Consider the following 21,337-nt stretch of genomic DNA (forward strand, 5'->3'; position numbering starts at 1 on the left):
ACTTTGGAAATTTATTGTAGTTTCATAGTTTTGTTATGTGCTCTATAATTTTCATAGCTCCAGAACATTAAGTTTGCTAAGGTAGCTAATGAGCCCTAGTTCAATTATATATTAAATCAATGAAATGGATAAAGAAAAGCACCTAGGGATTTTATAACTAAAACATCATGGGAAATTAGCACCTAGTTTGACAACTGTAGCCTAGCACGTTAGAGCTATCTCGTTAGCTTGCGAGGCGAAATCAAATTTCTAAGAGTTTCGGTTGTCGTTGATTATTTACATCTATGTGTTGCATCCACGTATATCAAAATAGGGACAATGATGGATCGTGGAGATGACCAAAGTAGCAGAAAAGATGATGCCTTGGTGATCGTATCACCATGATGGAATGCTAACTTTTGGTTATATCTTACCCAGACAAGCCCCAGTGCATAACTGTCGACACAAAATTTCATCCCATGCCGAGGACACACGCAGCAAGCTGGAAGGGTCCGCTCAATGGAGCAGATCCACCTAGCTTCAGCGCAGGGGTGGTCAATCCTACGCAATCCTCTCGAGGCATGCCAGTCAATTTGACCCTGTAATTGACAAGGAGAGAAAGTTCATCAGTAATTAAGGGCGGAACTTATCGGTGTTACCAGACAGTCCCGAATGTATGGCTGTGAGAGCTGATATGAAAGGAAATCGGCTAAATAGCTGATTCCAGTATATTCATGAGAATAAGTCAGTTAGAGCTCATGGGGTCATGTGAAGAGAATCAGTTATCATTCAGGATAAACATCATTTAAACGAATATTAATCAATGGCAATAAGATATCAACAGTGATCGGTTTGTACTAAGCCAATGATTATTAGTAATCGAATTCCTCTTTGTATAGAGAAACAATTCAACATCACTTAACCATTTAATAAATATAAATCTAATGAACATGTTAGATCTCATCTATCGCCAAGACCAGTGGGGCATGAGACAGAATTATGCAGGCCGTAGAAATAACAATAGACTCGATGACCCTAACTCATTACTAATATCAGTGGAGCATGAGGCAGAATCATGCAGGCCATAATACAATAACAAGATCATGGGGCTAACACATCTTTCAACTTATCTCTACTTCAATGATGTTGTGATGTGAACTATTTGTGAAAGCATTCGATATCGGCTAAACAGCTGATTCAGGCATAGCGCACACTTAAGGTCATGCTTCCTCAGGAATGGATCTACTAACCGATGATCCCCACTCTATGGTGCTAATAGTGGGGTGAGAGGTAGAATCCCATAGGCCATGATGATGGGCCATGGAATGGTTTTCATTAACTCATAGATCTACTCAAGATCGAGCGTGCCTTAGCCACACGCTATGCACAATTAAGATTGACGTAAAATAGCCGATAAAAACATAACTCATCATTTAAGTTGTAGATTAGATCAGTTTTAGATTAGCAAACGATGAGTTAAACAAGATATAAGGCCGATCCAGATCAATCTCAATCGGGCAGAGTGATATTGCTATAATTAGATAAACAATGAAAGCAATAAGCAATATTGGTAACTATTGACAGAATATGCTCTGCAGTCCACCGAGGGGTATCCCACGATGGTAGATTTGTCGGTGGGGATGCGCGTAATCAGGAACTAGATGGTGACACAAGGCGCAGAGACAGCAATTTAGACAGGTTCGGGCCATCTGATCGACGTAATACCCTGTGTCCTGTGTCTTTGGTGTATTGTATTTAATACATGATGTCAAGTAGAGGACCCCTGCCTCTCCTTATATACTCTAGAGGGGCAGGGTTACAAGTAAAATATCCTATTTGGTACTATACAATGTCTTGCGGTGCAAGCCGAGCAGTGCCGTGCACGCCTCGATCTTGTGGGCCAGGCCACCTCCGATGGTGCGGCCCATGTCTTGGGGGCCATACCCCCACAGTTAGTCCCTGAGCCTGATAGTAGGTGACGCAGTCACGTGGTGCCAGGGTCATAAAATAGAAGACTAGCCGAGCAGGCAGCCAGTCCCTGGGCATAGCCTCGAGATGAGAACAAGCACATTCACCGCAAGGTGAAGTGTGCCCACTTAGTCCCCGAGTCTGCTGGAAGATGAAGAATGAATCTTATAGCAGGGTCAAAGAAGTCCAAAAGCTTGCTGACGTTGTCTGACATACGCGTATCAAGACCCTAGACGTGCTACCCAAGATCAGCACCCTGATCCGAATAGCATGGAGCAGCTTGATAGCACACCTATGAGACGTAGCAAGATCCGAGCAGTAAGGGAGTCCCTAGCGTCGCTGGCGATGACCGAGCACCGAGAAGCGAGGAGTCCCTGGCGTCGCTGTCGATGACCGAGCACCGAGGAGCGAGGAGTCCCCGATGTAGGCGGCAATGTCCGAGCATCGAGGAGTCTTCGACTTTGCTGGCGATGACCAAGCACCGAGGAGCGAGGAGTCCCCAGCGTCGCTGGCGATGACCGAGCATCAAGGAGCGAGGAGTCCCCGGCGTCGCTGGCAATGACCGAGCATCGAGGAGCGAGGAGTCTCCGGCATTGCTGTCCATGACCGAGCACCGAGGAGCGAGGAGTCCCCTGTGTAGGCGGTGATGTCTAAGCATCGAGGAGTCCCCGACGTCGCTGGCGATGACCGAGCACCGAGGAGCGAGGAGTCCCCAGCGTTGCTGGCGATGACCAAGCACCGAGGAGCGAGGAGTCCCTGGCGTCGCTATCGATGACCGAGCACCGAGGAGCGAGGAGTCCCCAGCGTAGCTAGCGATGATCGAGCACCAAGGAGCGAGGAGTCCCCGGTGTCGCTGGCGATGACCGAGCACCGAGGAGCAAGGAGTCTCCGACGTCGCTGTCGATGACCGAGCACCGAGGAGTCCCCGGTGTCGCTGGCGATGACCGAGCACCGAGGAGCGAGGAGTCCCCGGCGTTGCTGTCGATGACCGAGCACCGAGGAGCGAGGAGTCCTTGACATAGGCAGCGAGGTCCGAGCACTGAGGAGTCCCCGGTGTAGGCGGCGATGTCCGAGCACCGAGGAGTCCTTAGCATAGGCGGCGAGGTCCGAGCACCAAGGAGTGCTCGGCATAGGCGGCGAGGTCCGAGCACCGAGGAGTGCCTGGCGTAGGCGGCGAGGTCTAAGCATCGACGTAGCTAACGACGTCCGTGCGGTGAAGTGTGCCCACTTAGCCGACAGTAACTTAATGAATCTACTAAATACTACCATACTAAGGTAGAGCCGATAACTTAACCTTGATCTAATTCAAGCAGTGGGGTGTGAGGCAGAATCACATAGGCCATACTTGAATTAGTCGATAACTAGCTTATACCAGAGCCACAGTGGGGGTCGACCGGATCGATGCAGCCATACAAACAGAGGTATAAACCATGACGGTACTTACAACAAGTAGTGGAGGTCGTCCGGATCGATGCAGCCATACTTGCTGAAGAACTCACCGAGATCTACTCTACTCCTACTCCTAAGGGGTGGCCGGAGCTGAAAAAAGTAATTGACTTATATTTGATTGATTGGTTCCTTTTACAATAGCCGGGATTTGGTATTTATACCCGGAGCCTAAAATGAACCCTACTCTAGTATGACTCAATACAATCTTTGGCATAATGAAAACATTCCTAATTTAAGATAACTTGGACTCTATTTTTTCCTTTTTGTAGAGTCCAACATGTAATTTCCTGGTGCCAACCGTAGTTCATCATTGCTGTCCACTAACGTCACCCTAATATATCCATTCCCAGAGTTGTATTCGAATCGGCTGACATCGATCTTTCTTGACTGGCACAACCTTGAAAGCCTATGAGTTCCCGCGTTCTTTCTGCCAAATTTCGGTGTAAACACATGCCCCCCAATTTTGGGATAAAATGGTTTTATCCCAAAATTCTGACTCATCGGTTTACTGTGCCGCAACCGTCCTTATCTAAGAAATACGCATAACTCCTGACTTTTTGGCCTAAGCCTCACACAACATCAATAGTGCCTCTTTCGACGCACTCAGCCTTTTTGTTTTCCCCTCTTTTCTGGAGCCGACGTCGCCATTACTAGGGACCCAAACCCTAGCAAATTCGTCGTTCCATCAAACTGTTTATTCGAGCAATCTTTGTTAGATCTAAACTTGCTCCGGCTATGATGGCGACCTATGATCATGTTCCTGAGGTATGTTTCCAGTTTCCATTCTCCAGGTGTCGGCCATTACCCTGTATTTCCACTCCTTTTGAATTTCTTTTATCCGAGGAAATGAAGAACGAGATCTTGATTCCATCGGCTATTGTCCCTAATGCTTACTTCCTTGGGCCGATGGGAGACCCTGATCCATCTGATTTTATCTACCAAGAAACCCTCTAGATCCCTCTTAAAAGGTCCATAGTGGACTTGTCTTCTTAGAACAAAACTCCCTTTAGAAACTGGCCTAAAGCGCCTAAGGGATGGAGAGACTGGTTTTGTAGGGTATCCACGAAAAAGGGTGGAGATTGGGAGCTTTATGATCTGAACCAGTGTCTAACACTTTTGTTGTCCGAAATGGAGAGAAATGATTCACTCCTGATCTCTGCTTCTTATTTTTGATCTAATGCTCTAAATGCCTTCATTTTTGGCCATGGTTCGATGACCATTACCCTAGCCGATGTATACATGTAGACCGGCCTTAGAACTACTGGACCAAAGCAACCTTATGAATACTTGAGTGCTGGTTCCAAAAGATTGGCTAAGATAGCAGACTATACTGGATGGGCGAGTTACAATCTGAATCATGTTGAGGATGGATCGTCTGTTAGTGAACAAGAGTACGTGGCCTTTTTGAATATGTGGCTGGAGAAATTTATCTTTTGTGGGTCATCTTGTGGCCTGACTTATAATTACAAACTTATGGCAGAACACCTGGCATTAGGTAAGGATATCCCTCTTGGAAAATATCTACTAGGAGCTGCTTATCATCTGATGTACTAAGTGGTTGCTCAACTGCTGAAGAATGAACCAGTATAGACTATCAGCGGCCCTTGGTGGCTAATACAATTGTGGCTCAACCTGTACATGCATAAGTCGGTAAGGCCTAATCTTAGAGATCTGAGTTTTCCCTTCTCCAATTTTGATGAGGAATACAGAGGCGAAGAAGGAAGAACTCGACAGTGTATGAATTATGGTGAGGCTACATCGGCCATAACCATTGACTTCGATGTTGGCCACTTCTTCAAAATGCTTTACAAAGGGTTTGATGTAGCCATCCTGACTTGGCTACCTTATAAGGAGGAGGATGAACTGACCTTTCCATTTAAGTTCTGATTTGAGTCTGACTGCTCGGACAAGATAGCGGTCGTGATCTTTAATACCTTTATCAAGCCCTGTGTTCTTCTGGCCAAATTTCGTCATGGTTGTGGCAAAATGGTCAAAGGCTCCTCCACCCCGGGCAATCCTCCAACCTACGAGTTCTACAACCCATCTTTTGTGGCCCGTCAGTTCGGCCTCGGCCAACTCCCCCCCCCCCCCCGCCTGTTCTTTGAGAACATCTTGAAGCCAAGGGAAGATGTCAGCGACGTGCTGGAAGCTTCTAGAATCTTTCAATTGGGGGTCAGACCTCCCTTCTTTTTCCTTGCATGACTGGGTCATAGCTAGTTTCTCTTCTAGCCTCTTTGACACCTAGTTGCAAGAATGGCATTCCCATCTTTTCTGTGGGCCAGTCCACCCTCTGTGTATAGCTCTAGACGAGGAATTTGCTTCTGGTAGTGAGGTAATCTTTTATTTCCCTTTTCAGATAGACTACTTGGCGAATCCTTTTGCCAATCATTCTGATTGATCCTTTTAGGATGTCAAATTCGACCCACCAATTCTAGACAGGAGAGGGCGTCCCATAGATTACCAACTCTCATGCCTAGTTTCAAGGATGGGATCAGCCGCACCTTCCTCGAAGAGATTGATGAGAACCCCCGCTGCTCTCACAATTGTGACATGTCACCCCCCAAAGTGCAAGGCGTCTCTAGGGGTAACTCAGAAGGCTACTACTAGGAAGAAACTACATAGAACGAGACCATCAGTTGTTCAGGTAATCAATTCGCCTTTTCCTTGAATTGGTGTTTAACTTTCTAATCTCGTTCCTTCATAGTTATCGAGCATTGCGTCATAGTCTACCTTGGGTGCCGGATTGCTATCCTAGGCATTTGATTCAGCCCCAACTGAACCTTCATTGGCTGATCCACAAATGGAGCCGATCTCAGCTGAAATAACCGATACTCCCATAACGACAGAAAATGTAAGTTCCATCTTTGAAATTTATTGGAGCATCCTTCTTGATTTCTTGATTCATTGTTATCCCCACCTCTTATTTGGCTATTCATTATTCCAGACATCTTTTGATGAAACATTCATGCAAGAATAGGAATCTGGTAGTTCATCTATTGGCAATGATCCAATTGACATTGGGAATAATCCTGTGGTCGGTGTTCAGACTACCGATCCCCCAATCCGGCACACACCTGATGGTAAGGAAACTATATGACTTTTCCATCGTGACGATCGTGAACTGAAAATTTCCCCTATCATTTCAGATGTCAACGCTAGAAGTTAGAGCTAACTCAGCTGGATGTCATTGGAGCATCATCAGCTGCCCCTTCCCCTCCGACAGAGGCCGCTATAGAGAAGGCGCCATATCTTCTTTGTTGTTCACTTTGTGATAAATCGAGCCAAACCTTCTAATCAAGTTTTCTCTTGTACACAGGCATCCAACCTCCCAGCCCATAACCATTCTCTCAATTTTGAGGAATATTTTGATGAGGATCAAATCAAATTGTTAGCTACTTCTCCTAGCGAAGCCCTGTCGGTAGAGACCAGAAAGCGGCTAAGACATATATTGCCAATGCTTGAGAAGGACGTAGCCGATCTGATCCAAGACACCAACTCGATGCAGAGAGTCTTCTTGGCTATAAAGGGTGATCCATCTCCAACCCTCTCCAGAGTCTTGTTATATTTGTCTTCTTTTGAAGATCAAGCTCTAAAGGCGAAAAAGATTCAGAGAAACCTGTCCAACCATAAAGCTTTGATGGCCTAGGACAGCTCCAACAAGCAAGTGGCTAAAGAGTTGATGCGGCTAATTGATGATCTAAAAAATTCCTCCTCCAGGACCGATCCAGAGCTTTCCCAGCTAGAAATCAAATATGCCGAACTTGATAAGGAACTAGAAAGCGTGAAAGCTGCTATTGACCGTCTCAAGTTTACTCTGGCCCAAATCCTCGATGTCATCAAATAGAAGAAATAGAAATTGCTGGCCAAGGTAAAAAGAAGCAGAGCCATTCGTAGCAGTCTTGAGAACACTCCTAGAACCGCCAAAGAGTACGAGCAAAAGATTGTAGAAGTCGATGTCGTCTAGCTAGAACTATTAAAAATTATCCAAGATGTCTTGAACTTGTAATTCATAAGTTAATGCTTGTACGACCATACTTTCCTGTTGTCTCATTGTTTCTTTGTTTTGACTAAAGAGCCAATTTAAAACAACCGATCTCAGACTTTTGATCTTAATCCAGTTGAGTCTGAAAACACGGCTTCTATTAAGAGAATCCTTCGATTTCCTTCCTTCAGTCATTTGGTACCTTTGCGTATGACTGCTTTTTCTTTTGTCTTTGCTCTATAGGCGATGCATATCGTATCGACTTTTACTATCTTTGAAGATCTTTACTTTTTGAACTAGAGGCGATACCCTTCTGGTATCGGCTATTAGAGCCGAGAACAAATCGGCTATCAGATGTTGATCAGACGCTAGGATAACGTTCCATAGAACTTTCAATATCAAAGGTCAAATGAGTAATTAACCCAGGCCAAGCATCCTATTAAGCGAAACAGAACTTCTCTTAAGAAATCCATTAACTCTGAATCGCACTTACACTTTAACTCAGCATTCACATACGTCGGCCTAAACCCATCTCCAAGACTTAATACTCATTTTTCTTTTGATCCAACGGTCGACATGAAGCTGTAACTTTTCTACTAAAACAAACTCTCAGAGCCAATTGCTTGCATCGGTTGTTGGCTTTCATTGCTGATCTTAATGAAGCCTCCTTCCCATGACTTGCCAAAAAAACACTTGAAATCTCCTAGTTCCCAAAAGACTGGATCGGCTGTTGCGATGCTTATGGACTCATCAGCACGAACCAGTTTGACATCATCTCCATGCCATTGAATCAAACACTGATGCATGGTCGACGGTATGCATCAATTCGCATGAATCCAATCATGACCGAGAAGTAAACTATATGATCATTTCCCATCAATGACAAAGAACGTGGTGAGCAGAGTTTTACTCCCAATTGTCAGTTCGACGTTTATTGCCCCCCGGGTCTTGGATGTATTTCCTCTGAAGTCTCTAAGCATCATGTCGGTCTCAAGCAAATCTTCTGGTCCCTTGCCAAGCTTACAGAAAGTGGTGTATGACATAAGATTGATAGAAGCACCTCCGTCCACCAATATCTTGTTCAACGGCTTCCCATCAACAAAACCTTTCATATATAAAGCCTTTAAGTGCCGATGCTTGACTGGCTTATCAAATATTTCTTGCTGCACAACTATTAACTTGGCAACCATCTCTTCATACTCTGACTCATCATAGTCTGAATAAACTTCCTGATCTGCCAGAGCTCTAAATTCTGATGGTAACAGAAAAGCCATTTGGATATTAGCCGATGGTTTCCTCTTATCAGCTATCTACTTGGTACGCCATACTTGAGTTTTACCGGGTGCCTGAGCCTGTTCCATCTCTCTATTCCTTAGGCGTTGCACCCTTCTCTTTTGGCTTCTCGTCAAATCTCCTAGGCACCACTAGCCTTCCTGCCACGTGTATCTTCTTTCAGTGCCTTCTTCTTCATGATTAGCCCAGTCCTGTCCAATGACTCTTTTCCCAACTGATCATGAACACTTTCATTTTTTAAGTGCTGATCCATGTTGTTATGATGATATGCATCTTGAGCATGGATAGACCGGTGGTTGGTTCGAGATTGTCTATACTCCCGATATTGATTGCTACATTCTAGACAGTCATGTCTGGTAGGTAACTTCAAACCTTTATTCCAGCAATACCTAAAGAAGGGACAATTCCAATATAATTCAGTTTGTTTCCTTTTATACCTCTCTTCTTCTAATTGATGCTGGTATGCTTGATCTTTTAACCAACATTGATAATTTTTTCCTTCTGCCGCTGCTATTTATTCAACAGAATCTGAGATGTGACCCGCGACTTTGATATTTCTGCTTTCGACATCTTCCTCTGCTCATATCAGCTCTTTTGTTCTGCACGACGTCTTCTAATCTCTCTGTACTCATCAGCCGATATTTGTATTTTAGGATCGACTATCCCAGCTTCTCTCAATTTGGTCGATGTTAGGACCTTGGTTTTTCCTTTAAACAGCCCAGCATCAACCATGTTCTGATCTCCTAGGAAAGGATTATCATCGACTTTCATCTTCCGAGGTGTATCGAATTTGAGCCTCCCTTGCTGAATAGCTCTCTATATATGCTGCCTGAAGATTCTGCATTCATTAGTGGCATGAGAAGTAGCGTTATGGAATTTGCAGAACTTCTTGTTCTTCAACTGATCAGGGGGCAACATGACATGACCATCGGGCAACTTGATCTACCCCTTCTCAAGCAAGAAATCGAAGAGTTTGTCTGATTTGGTAACATAAAAGTCATAACTCTCCTCAACTCCTCTTCCCCAAGGATTTGGTACCATCACTGTCTTCTTGCCCCAATTCCATTTAGCTGCAATAACCTCTTCTTCTTCATCTTCATAGCCGTCATCGACTGAATATGGATCGTAAGCTTCGGCCACTAAGGTACTCTTCTGGAATCGGGTATCTCTACGTATGCTCTAGAATTGGCTATTAAGTGCCACCACTCATTGAGCCAATTGACCTAAGTTGTCAAATTCCTATTCCAATAGTTTCTCTTTCCACATCGGCAGCATTCCTTGGATGGCTAAAGCAGTTAGTTGATCATCGGCCAAGCTCAACGAGAAACACAGATTCTGAGTCTCTCAGAATTTCTGAAGAAATTCAGTGCCCAATTCATTAGTCCTCTGTCTCATGGTTGTCAAATCGATTATTTTCTTCTCTCCAGTCCTAGTGTAAAAATATATATGAAACTTCTTCTCCAGATCAGCCCAATTGGCAATGGAGTTGACTGGTAATGACAAGAACTAAGTGAAGGTCGGCCCTGACAAGGACAAGGAGAAGAAATGAACTTGATGGGCATCCTCAACTAACCTTCGCCCAATTGTGTAAGATATCGACTAACATGTTCTATTGTGCTTGTACTGTCTTGACTAGTGAACTTGGCGAACTCTGGAAGCCTGTAATTTGTAGGAAGAGTGGCCAAATCATACCATTCTAGATATGGGCATTTATACAAAAAAAAGTCATTCCTTTTGGCTTCAGACCGAACTGATTCTTCATCATCTTAGTCTCCTTGAGCAGCAACTCGTCAGCCTGCGGATTTAGATTTCTCGGTACTTGCTGACCTATCTGTGGATTGAAATCCCGCGTGCCTTGATATCCTAGATTTGGTATCATGTGGAGGGTGTTATAATCCATGCCATAGTGATAGCCTTGTAGAATCTTAATCTGTTGGGTCCTTTGCTGGCTTGCTGCTTGAAGTCTCTAATTATAGATATAAGGATCTATATCTCTATAGATCCTTTGAATTGATGGCGCTATCTTCTGAGCCAATGATGGTATATGGCCTGATGTATCAAAATTGATCATCTGGTTTTGACTTTGCCCCGCTGGCTGCTACACATGCTGTACTGACGGTCTAGGATTGTACTGTATCTGATTTGTAGTAGTACTAGGAGTTTGTTCAGATGAACCTTGAAGTGTCTGGATGCCACCATTATCAGTTGGTGCTGCTTCTTGATGACTGGTACTAACTTGATTAGTCCCTTGGGTAAACGGATCTAGAATATTATAACAAGTCGATCCAACCTAACCAACTGGAATTCCATGAATCTCCTCTTTCATGGCGTTGTGAAACGCGTCAACGAAAGTTTCATTACGACTTGATATGGCAACACGAACAGACTTGTCTATGGCTTCCATAAAGAAATGCCTATCTTCAGCTTCGACCGTATCTGTCTGCCCATGTAGTAGAACTCTTGGTAGTAGAAATTTCTGAATAATTATGCTGTCACATGTTTTGGTGTAGGACAACAAACACTTCTTCTGAAATTCTTCTATAGCTTTGTTGATGGTATCCTTATCTTCATCAGGTAGGTCTTCATAATGTACCATAAGGATGTTGTTGTTATGAACCGCCATGATGATTGTGGTGTCCCACCGGGCGTGCTAGAAACGTGTGTCGACACAGAATTTCGTCTCATGCCAAGGACACACGCAGCAAGCCAGAAGGGTCCGCTCAATGGAGCAGATCCGCCTAGCTTCAGCATAGGGGTGGTCGATCCTGCGCAATCCTCTCGAGGTATGCCAGTCAATTTGACCCTGCAATTGACAAGGAGAGAAAGTTCATCAATAATTAAGGGTAAAACTTGCTGGTGTTACCAGACAGTCCCGAATATACGGCTGTGAGAGACGATATGAAAGGAAATCGGCTAAATAGCCGATTCCAGTATATTCATGAGAATAAGTCAGTTAGAGCTCATGGGGTCGTGTGAAGAGAATCAGTTATCATTCAGGATAAACATCATTTAAATAAATATTAATCAATGGCAATAAGATATCAACAGTGATAGGTTTGTACTGAGCCAATGATTATTAGTAACCGAATTCCTCTTTGTATAGAGAAATAATTCAACATCACTTAACCATTTAATAAAGATAAATCTAATGAACATGTTAGATCTCATCTATCGCCATGACCAGTGGGGCATGAGGCAGAATCATACAGGCCGTAGAAACAACAATAGACTCGACGACCCTAACTCATTACTAATATCAGTGGGGCATGAGGCAGAATCATACAGGCCGTAATACAATAACAAGATCATGGGGCTAACATATCTTTCAACTTATCTCTACTTCAACGATCTCGTAATGTGAACTGTTCGTGAAGCATTCGATGTTGGCTAAACAGCCGATTCAGGCATAGCGCACAGTTAAGGTCATGCTTCCTCAGGAACGGATCTACCAACCGATGATCCCAACTCCACGGTGCCAATAGTGGGGTGAGAGGCAGAATCCCACAGGCCATGATGACGGACCATGGAACGGCTTTCATTAACTCATAGATCTACTCAAGATCGAATGTGCCTTATCCGCACGCTATGCACGATTAAGATTGACGCAAAACAGCCGATAAAAACATAACTCATCATTTAAGATATAGATTAGATCAGTTTTAGATTAGCAAACGATGAGTTAAACAAGATATAAGGCCGATCCAGATCAATCTCAATCGGACAGAGTGATATTGCTGTAATTAGATAAACAATAAAAGCAATAAGCAATATCGGTAACTTAATGAATCTACCAAAGATTGCCATACTAAGATAGAGCCAATAACTTGACCTTGATCTAATTCAAGCAGTGGGGTGTGAGGCAGAATCACATAGGCCATATTTGAATTAGGCAAGAGTCGATAACTAGCTTATACCAGAGCCACAGTGGGAGTCGATCGGATCGATGCAGCCATACGAACAGAGGTATAAATCATGACGGTACTTACAACAAGCAGTGGAGATCGACCGGATCGATACAGCCGTACTTGCCGAAGAACTCACCGAGATCTACTCTACTCCTACTCCTAAGGGGTGGCTGAAGCCGAAAAAAGTAATTGATTTGTATTTGATTGATTGGTTTCTTTTACAATAGTCGGGGTTTGGCATTTATACCCGGAGCCTAAAACGAACTCTACTCGAGTACGACTTAATACAATCTTTGGCATAATGAAAACATTCCTAATTTAAGATAACTTGGACTCTAATTTTTCCTTTTTTGTAGAGTCTGACATATAATTTCCGGGTGCCAACCGTAGTTCATCATTGCTGTCCGCTGATGTCACCCTAATATATCCGATCCCAGAGTTATATTCGAATCGGCTGACATCGATCTTTCTTGACTGGCACAACCTTGAAAGCCTGTGAGTTCCCGTGTTCTTTCTCCCAAATTTTGGTGTAAACAATAACCCCTATTATTCTACACTTTATTTTATACTTGTGCATTAAGTTTAAGGAGTTGAATGAAACCCACTTGCATATATACATATATATATATATATATCATTGTCCTATGAGTTTTACTAGTATGACAGGATGCTACAGGACTACGATAGAAGTCGAGTGATTGCCTGTCACTCATGAGAGATAGGAAAGATATTATTGTTGTTATTATATTACTATCACACAAAAAATATATGAATGATAATTGGAGACCGGGCAGAATGGTACTTGGATCTGGACTTGGTTTGGCATTAGAGCGAGGCTCGGATTGCGCTTGTTTTGCTTGTGTCGATTAAGGACCGTCCATTGCATTGGATTCTAGTCAGGTCAAAGACTTATTATCCTGAACACATACTTGTTTATGGGAGCAGGAAAGGCTCATTGCTCTCTTGTCGTGGGTTCCAGCTCTTTCCGGACCTACTGATTATAGGTGGGGATGGTGGGTGTCTAAGCACCACACTAAGTACGGGACCCAAGTGTGGGGGCTTGAAGTCCAAGTTTGGATGGGGACCTAGACCCCTTGACAGGAGAGTGGTGGGTTGGTCTTGTTTGTGCCTGGGGTACAAGCGGGCGTGTGTTTCAGGGTACCCAGCTGGGCACATTGATTCATGAATCGCTGGGTAATCTGATACGACTTTGTCTATAGTCTAGCACCGTAGTAAGAACTGAAATATGAAAGATAGTAAAATGATTCTGATTGCTTACCACCTGCTTAAAAGTAGCACATGTGCTTATATAGAATGGTTAGTTAGTGAATTAATTATGACTACTAATGAAATTGAATATAAGGACACACGTTTAGTAATGCTTCCTGCAGATGCAATAAACCACAAGTCAGATAGCTTTGCATTTCCTTGAAGTATTTTCTTTCCTCTGACGGGTAAGTCTGCGTAGTACAATTGATTACTCGGGGTTTGTTCTACCCTGTTGTAGGTGACAGGAACATGTGGAGCTGACACTTGTGTGTGGAAATCTCCTGGTGGACTCAGTGAGGATTTCCTTAACGTTGCGGACATAGAGTTTATTTGAAACTTTCACCCAAAATGTTTTACAATGGAAAACTTATAACATGTTATGATGTATATAACGGATCATCATGTTAATGTTTAACTTGTCGTTAAATGATTTTATTTCCGCTGAAACTCTGATAGCATGGTTATATTCCGATGTTATAAACAATAAATATTATACTATGATGTTATGATTTAAGAATATTATAAGCTTTATTCTCTCATTTGTGATCTTAATGGAAAAATGTGGATTTTTGGGTTCTCCCTTGGGATGCGCTCGACGGAATTATGTAATTTAGTGTCCTCCCTTGAGTACTTAGTGTCTAATGAAAGACAAGTACTCCTGAGAGGCATTAGATTAGGCGGTTCTGCCACAAAGACTCTAGACTAATCCCTATATCTATATGTAAATTATCCAACTCTACATTGTAAAAATAACTTTGAGTAAGTAACACATAATCTTCATCCACATTAACCCCACTCTTTTTATTATAAAAAATATATAAGGCAGTCTCTATATTTGCATCTAAATCATCCACCTCCCCGGATAAAAGATAAGAACAACATCTATACGATTTGAGGATTAAACTCAACATTGGGAACCATGAAGTCCGGATTCTTTTAGATTTTAGAATCCAAATAATTATTCAAAAAAGTTCCAAATAATTAAAAACACTAAAGTCCTCCCATTTGAGCTTGTCTCTGATTACAAGAGTATTCGTTGTGAACTTGTGCCATCTCCAAGCTTTGGAACAACAAAACTTGGAGTTTAGAGTTTGAACTGTTTTACTTTAAAGTTTATGCCAACTTTAAAGTTTTCTATCACTGGTAGTTCCCTGCTCCTCGGCTACCTTGCGTCAGTATGGGCCTGTTTGGTTGAGAATCCAGGGAAGTTTGTCTTAGACAACAACTCACACCATTGATTTAGAGCTAGCGACCTAGATCGCTGCTAGACAGTGTCACATCGCGAATCAAATAGGTCATATAGCTCCTAAATACCATCCTCACCCCCGCAGCACTTGTGAAATTTATCGCTCCCTTGTGGCTGCCAACCTACAAGCGTGGTGCGGAGCTGTTGCAATCATTTTCTTTTTATTTATATATATGCTTATGCGCTTCGTGAAATCCTAATAACTCTATTGTGATACCATCCTTATTGCAAATATAAATATATATGTACTAGCAGATATGCTTCTACGTGGAACGAAAGTATAATTGTCGGAAATTTATTCAATGATAATGTCATGCATTTAAAACGAGGTTATTAATGAACTATAGCTATATGGAGGCAGTGGATACACATAGAGAGAATACAAGTACAACCAAATAAATGAACAAAATCATTTAAAAAAGATATTCCAAGTGAAAAGAAAACTCTGAATGTTACGGAGTACAATGTAAAAGAGCTGGCTAGCCGTGCTATTTACGAGGACCCCCTTGCTCCTTTGAATGAAAATAAAAGGTACGAAAAGAAAGGAAATTGCGTGGGGCCAGAATGTCTCTGTGCGAGCACTACCAGTTGCATGATCATCCGCGCGTGCTTGCGCCTTGCGGGGCAGCAAATTGGCAAATTGGCAAAGACAGGATAGGTCATCGCAAAGACCTAAAAGGTCATTCCTCTTCAATCGTGTGTTACATTGTTCCTGGACCATATTTCCCAAGATAAATAAAGGAGGACCGGAGAAGGGGAAGACGACGACAGCGACCATATAGGCCCCGTTCGGCTTACCATAAACCGACGTGTTCAGCTTGTTTTTTTTAGCCGGAGCAGTGTTTTTCTCTCACAACAATTCAGCCAGAACAGTGTTTTTTAGCCAAGATTCAGCAAGCCAAATGGGGTTCTCTAGTCTGCCAACAACCAAACTGCTTCCCGCCCTTTTGAGTCTTTGACACTAGTAGAAGAGCATTTCCTATTGTGTCCGAGACTATAGAGAACAGAAAAGGCACGCCATTTGTGTATATTTAACTCGTGCTGATGATAGCCGAGTGCCGCTTGCGGCCCTCGTTATCCTGCACGTTGTGCATTTCACCACGCATGCCATCGACGCACAGCGCATACCGGCATTGCTTTCTACGTTGGTTTGATTCATGGGGTCATGGAGGAATCTGACTTTACAAACATTGGTCATCCTGGAGTCTGGACTGAGACGCAGGAAATTGCAGGAGGATGATTCATGATGGCGTTTCGGTTGGTACCTGGCTCGTCCGGCGTTAAGACTTTGCGTTTTCGGTCGAATTGACATCTGGAACCAAATCACTGTCGTGTTATTGCCTGGGTCAAACATTAGAGTTATAGAGTATGACGAGTATATGGTGGCAAACATTTTTAGACAGAAATATGGTGGCAAACATTGACAGAGGAAACCTCACGGTTGCTTCCTCTTCCCTGAAATCTTCCACTGCTCCACGTGCTGCTCGAGGAGTTCAGTGATTGCACCGAAATTTACTGTGGAAAGTGTAAATTATTTTCAAAAAGGGAAAAAAAGTCTTCAGTGTTTCTCGATGGCGTTGGCTCACTATTCTTTAATCTTTCGTACCACAAAAAAGATCTCGATGTGTGGCTCCATGTCACTCGAATTGCACAGTAACTAATAACAACCAGAAGAATCTACAGCTTACTGACATTTCCTATTTTTCCATGACGAAGATACTTGTGGCTGTTGCATACCGGTAGGGGCATCGTCTCAGCATAAGACCGATCGTGCAGGTGCAGCCATCTAGCAAGGCCCTTTCAGGAGTACCAAGAACCCGCTCCATGACTGACACATTCAGACAGACGTCGTGATCTGGTTCAGACTCTCCTCCTTCGATCAGGTGGCGGGTGTCTCTCTCTCGCTTCAAACGGGCTACGGCCGGCGGCACGGCTGCGCATTTCCTTGGGTCCTGGGTGAAATGAACCTGCCCTGTCCTGGCACCAACTCCAACCATCAAATTGCAACGAGAGGCGACGAAAAGAAAAATGCCAGCAGGAGGAGGAAACCAACAACCGCCATGCCATGGGGCGTCATTTTCGACCTGAGAAAATAGATAAAGAAGACTTTTCGTACTAAAATCATCACGTGCTCTGCTGACCTGATCATCCAAAATTTCAGAGGATAAATAAACAATACTACGGTCATCGTTAGGGGATGCGTGGGTCCCAAGCCCGTGCACGAGTAAACTAGGAGCTCCAAGTTGCAAGCGCTTCCATCTTCCGGGCAGTTTCCTCGCGACGGAGACCGCGGTTCAATGGGACCTCATCACCACAGTGACAGCTCCAGTGGCCGCTGCCAGTTTTTGTTCCTGGCATATTCCAGATTTCCAGTCCTTTGACGCATTGCAGCGGGCAACGGCGATGGATAGCGATGCGACCGATAGTCGTTGACGCTAAAACACTTGCTACAGAGGGAGCACACTAGAGCAACTCGGGTGTTTTATTGGGCCATCAAACTCATTTTCCTTGAGATACTCCCCTCCATTTCGAATTATCAGTTATTCTAAGTCAAAATATCTCAAAAATTATAAAGATTTATGACATCAAGTAAATATACTATAAAAATATAATTAATGAAGAATATAAGGATACTTATTTGGTACGAAAAATATTATTTTATTATATAAATTCGATCAAACTTGAGATGCTTTGATATTCCCATAAAATTAAAATGACTTATACTTTAGAATAGAAGGAATAGAATAATAATAAGAAAAAAAAGGCTCAACAGGACCCCTATTTAGCTTTAAAAAATGGAAAGGCTTACAATTCAGGCCACAAGCCCTCATTTTCATAAGTCCTAAAGCATCCAGCAGTTCTCTAATAGTCTTTTTCTTACAAGAGATTACTCTAAATGATCCGCTCCATACTTGATCATACATTTGGAACTCAGAACAATTCTCAGTAAGAAAGGCTTACAGACACTTGAGTGGACACCTAACTATATATCGAGCGTTTAAATGGATTTGGAAAAGCTCATGCTAAAAAAAGCATAAAATTTTCTTTTGATGGCTAATAAAGCATAGACTACGTACAAGGGAATTACTAATAAAAAAAAATATAGTTATGCAAGACTACAACTGCCCACAGTGTGATGGACTTACATAGGAATCTTTGATTCACTTGTTTATACATTGCCCATTTGCAATTCATTGTTGGAGATGGATAAACATCCAGATTGATTACACCCTGGACCTTTCCCAGGTGTTACAAAGTTTCAAGGAACAACTTTAAGTACCCTTCTTCATGGCAATAATTATTATAACATGCTGGACAATTTGGAAAACAATGAATGATCTCATTTTTCTTGAGACAAATCCAGCAATCCATAACTCCAAGGCCTACTTCAAGTCTGAGTTTGACCTGCTGCTTCTGCGAACCAAAAGAAGTTATTCACCCCGTATCAATCAATGGATAGCCAGTCTTAAGATCGATCCTGCTTTTAGTTTTTCTCATCTTCTTTACCTCTTTCTTTGTCTCTTGAGCTTTTTTCCCTTCCCTTTCTCCACTTAATTTGTATTTCTTTGTTGTTTCACGCAACTTTTAATATATATCCAGCAGGGGACCCTCCTAATATATCTATATCTCTTATAAAGATAAACTCCACTGGCAATTTATCTTGCCATGCAAAGTGTCCACATCAGCATCCACTAGAACATCACACTAGCACATTCAACTATTTCGCCATGCAAAGTGTCTATATCATCATCCACTAACACATCTAACTAACATATGCCATTATGTCTTTATTCAAGTTATTCACATTAGTAAACAACATCATTTACTAACATATATTTAGCTGTCCACATCATAATCCTAAAAATCATCCACTAACATGTACTAGTATATTGTCCGTGCTAACGCTACGGTAGTATCTAAAACATAAATCATAAAATTAAAATAAATAACCTCTTCAGGCTCTCTTCTAGTAAAACTATGAAAGTGTGCATATTTGTATGAGCAAATAAAAGTGTGCTTCAGAAAAAGGATCAACATGTAGATGTCAATTAATATCCTGTTTTGGCAAGGAAGCAGACCACCGAACATTACTGTTTTGCTCTCGTTCTTCTGTCGTTTATGGCAAAGATGCATTAAGAGGAAAAGTATAGGAAGGGTATAACCGACGGGTGGCAGGAACCCTAGCCGCAGTACAGGAAGAGTATAACCAAGGCGGTCGCCTCAAAGCAACCGTCTCGGTTAATCAATTAACCGAGGCGGTTGTTGGGCTGGCTGCCCGGCCACCGAATAACGGAGGCGGGCAACCGGCCCGCCCGCCTCAGAGCCCCAAAAGCGAATGCCTAGTAAAAATTTTAGTGTAGTAGTGTTCAGTACAAACTCCCTCTGTTTCTTAGGTTTAGCCTAGGAGGGTTAGGGGCAGAGAATCGAACTCCCTGTCTTCAAAACGAAGTAACTTTAGTACCTGAAAAAGTTGACAAAAAATTAAGGATCTAAACAACACCATAGACTTTTATATAAGCTTTTATAGGTGTGAAACTTTTACCCTAGTGTGGAGTTGACATAATTAATTAACGTAATTAATTAAGGTGATGTAACTTGGGATTTATCGTGGACAAATAGACTATGGTTTTGCTAAATGTATTAGCTAATTCAGCAGTACAATAGATCATTTTACACGAAAAGAGGAAAAGCTCATAGGCAATTTGCATTAGGAACCCTGTGTCAGCAGCGTTACTGCAGTGGCGCCTTAACCTGGTGACATGGAAGGCGACGCCGTCCACACACCTGAACAAGGCATCGCCCGAACTAAAGATGTCAACCTGGGCCGAAGGCGTGGCGCGCGAGTGAAGAGGCCCAGTGTCTGAGCCCAAGGCCCTGAGTGGGTGTGACCCAGTCCAAGATGAGAGAAGGCGTGGGAGAGAAGCATAAGTAGCTGTGAGAGAGAGAAGGGGAGATTTAATAAACAACAAGAATACTTGTAATATTGTTAAGCACTCCTCTGTTCTATACTTCTATGCAATTCGTCTGAACTATCCACTGCTGTGCTACTCCTATCTGTATTCTGTTTTCTGATTGCCTGCTATTTCTGAATCAATGCAGTCCTTTTCTATTTTTCTTTCTCCGTAGCAAATTTTCTACTGGAACCCTCCGTTGTTATCTATTCTTGTCAGCAGGTCCTTGTTTTTTCTCAGTTCACGTTACGACGTACAGACACAGCACAGGCGGCACTGAAGTTCGGCTCTGCGAGCAGCCTCTCGGCTTCAACTCCGGGGGCACAGGAGGGAGGGGGTTCCGGCAGGAGTGGAGGTAGGGCATTGCACTTACATTGATTGCGGACGCGAGGCCGCGGGCAGCGCTGATTATCGCCGGCGTCCAAGGAATCCTCATCCTCCGATCTGAGATGCTCGGAGCTTGGTGGACGTGCGTACACGTAGCTCCGTGGAAACTGCCACCAGTGATTAATATCAGGACCTGCATATTGAACCATGTATGCAATTTCAGCACCAAATCATGGCGGCCGGCCGCTGATTATCTGTGTGCGTCGATCTTGAACGGATCAGACCAAATCACGGGGGCCGGCCGCTGTGGCTGCCGCAGGCCGCCACTGATAAAATTCAAAGGGACAGTTAGAGGATAACCTGGACGAAGCTGATGATTTGGGTGCGGCGATCTTGAACGGATCAAGCAGTCGCTGACTTTAACGTCCTATGGCAGCGAACGGATGAAAAACTCGATCATGAGTTTAGGGTGAGAACTGAGAATGGATGAAGACCAAATCATGGGGGCTGACCTTTGTCGGCGTTTCACTTACGTCGATTGTGGGCGCGGGCAGCGCTGATTATCGTCGTCGGCGTCCAAGGATTCCGATCTGATTAGGGCGACAAGGTTATCTGTACAGAAGATGGAAAAGAGGGTCGCGTGTATATGGAAGGGGGCGTCTGATCATGCGGGGCGCTGACTGCGGATGGGGTGCGGGTGCCGATCCTGCGAGGCGCTGATTGCGTGCGGAGGTCCCGAGCTGAGCGCCGACGTAGGAGATGAGAAGCGGACAGTCCGTTTTAAAGTTGTTGTTTTTCTAGGGGCCTGTTTACTTCCCCTCCAAAACTCCAAATTTTTTCCGTCACATCGAATCTTTGACGCATGCATGAAGCATTAAATATAAATAAAAAATAAAACTAATTACACAGTTTAGACAAAATCCACGAGATGAATCTTTTAAGCCTAATTAGACTATGATTGAACACT

At 43.3% G+C, this 21,337-nt stretch overlaps 1 long non-coding RNA gene across 1 annotated transcript; it reads right to left on the minus strand.

Moving 5' to 3' along the window:
• Positions 1 to 18,001: 18,001 nt before the first annotated feature.
• Positions 18,002 to 21,014, minus strand: LOC136463960 (uncharacterized). Its single transcript, XR_010761120.1, has 4 exons — positions 20,904 to 21,014; positions 20,731 to 20,797; positions 20,417 to 20,563; positions 18,002 to 19,553 (listed from the first exon to the last, which is right to left on the minus strand). It is a non-coding gene; the product is annotated as an uncharacterized lncRNA (long non-coding RNA).
• Between the last annotated feature and the right edge of the window lie 323 nt (positions 21,015 to 21,337).

Source organism: Miscanthus floridulus, chromosome 7 (assembly GCF_019320115.1).
Source record: "Miscanthus floridulus cultivar M001 chromosome 7, ASM1932011v1, whole genome shotgun sequence".
Classification (NCBI taxonomy): Eukaryota; Viridiplantae; Streptophyta; class Magnoliopsida; order Poales; family Poaceae; genus Miscanthus; species Miscanthus floridulus.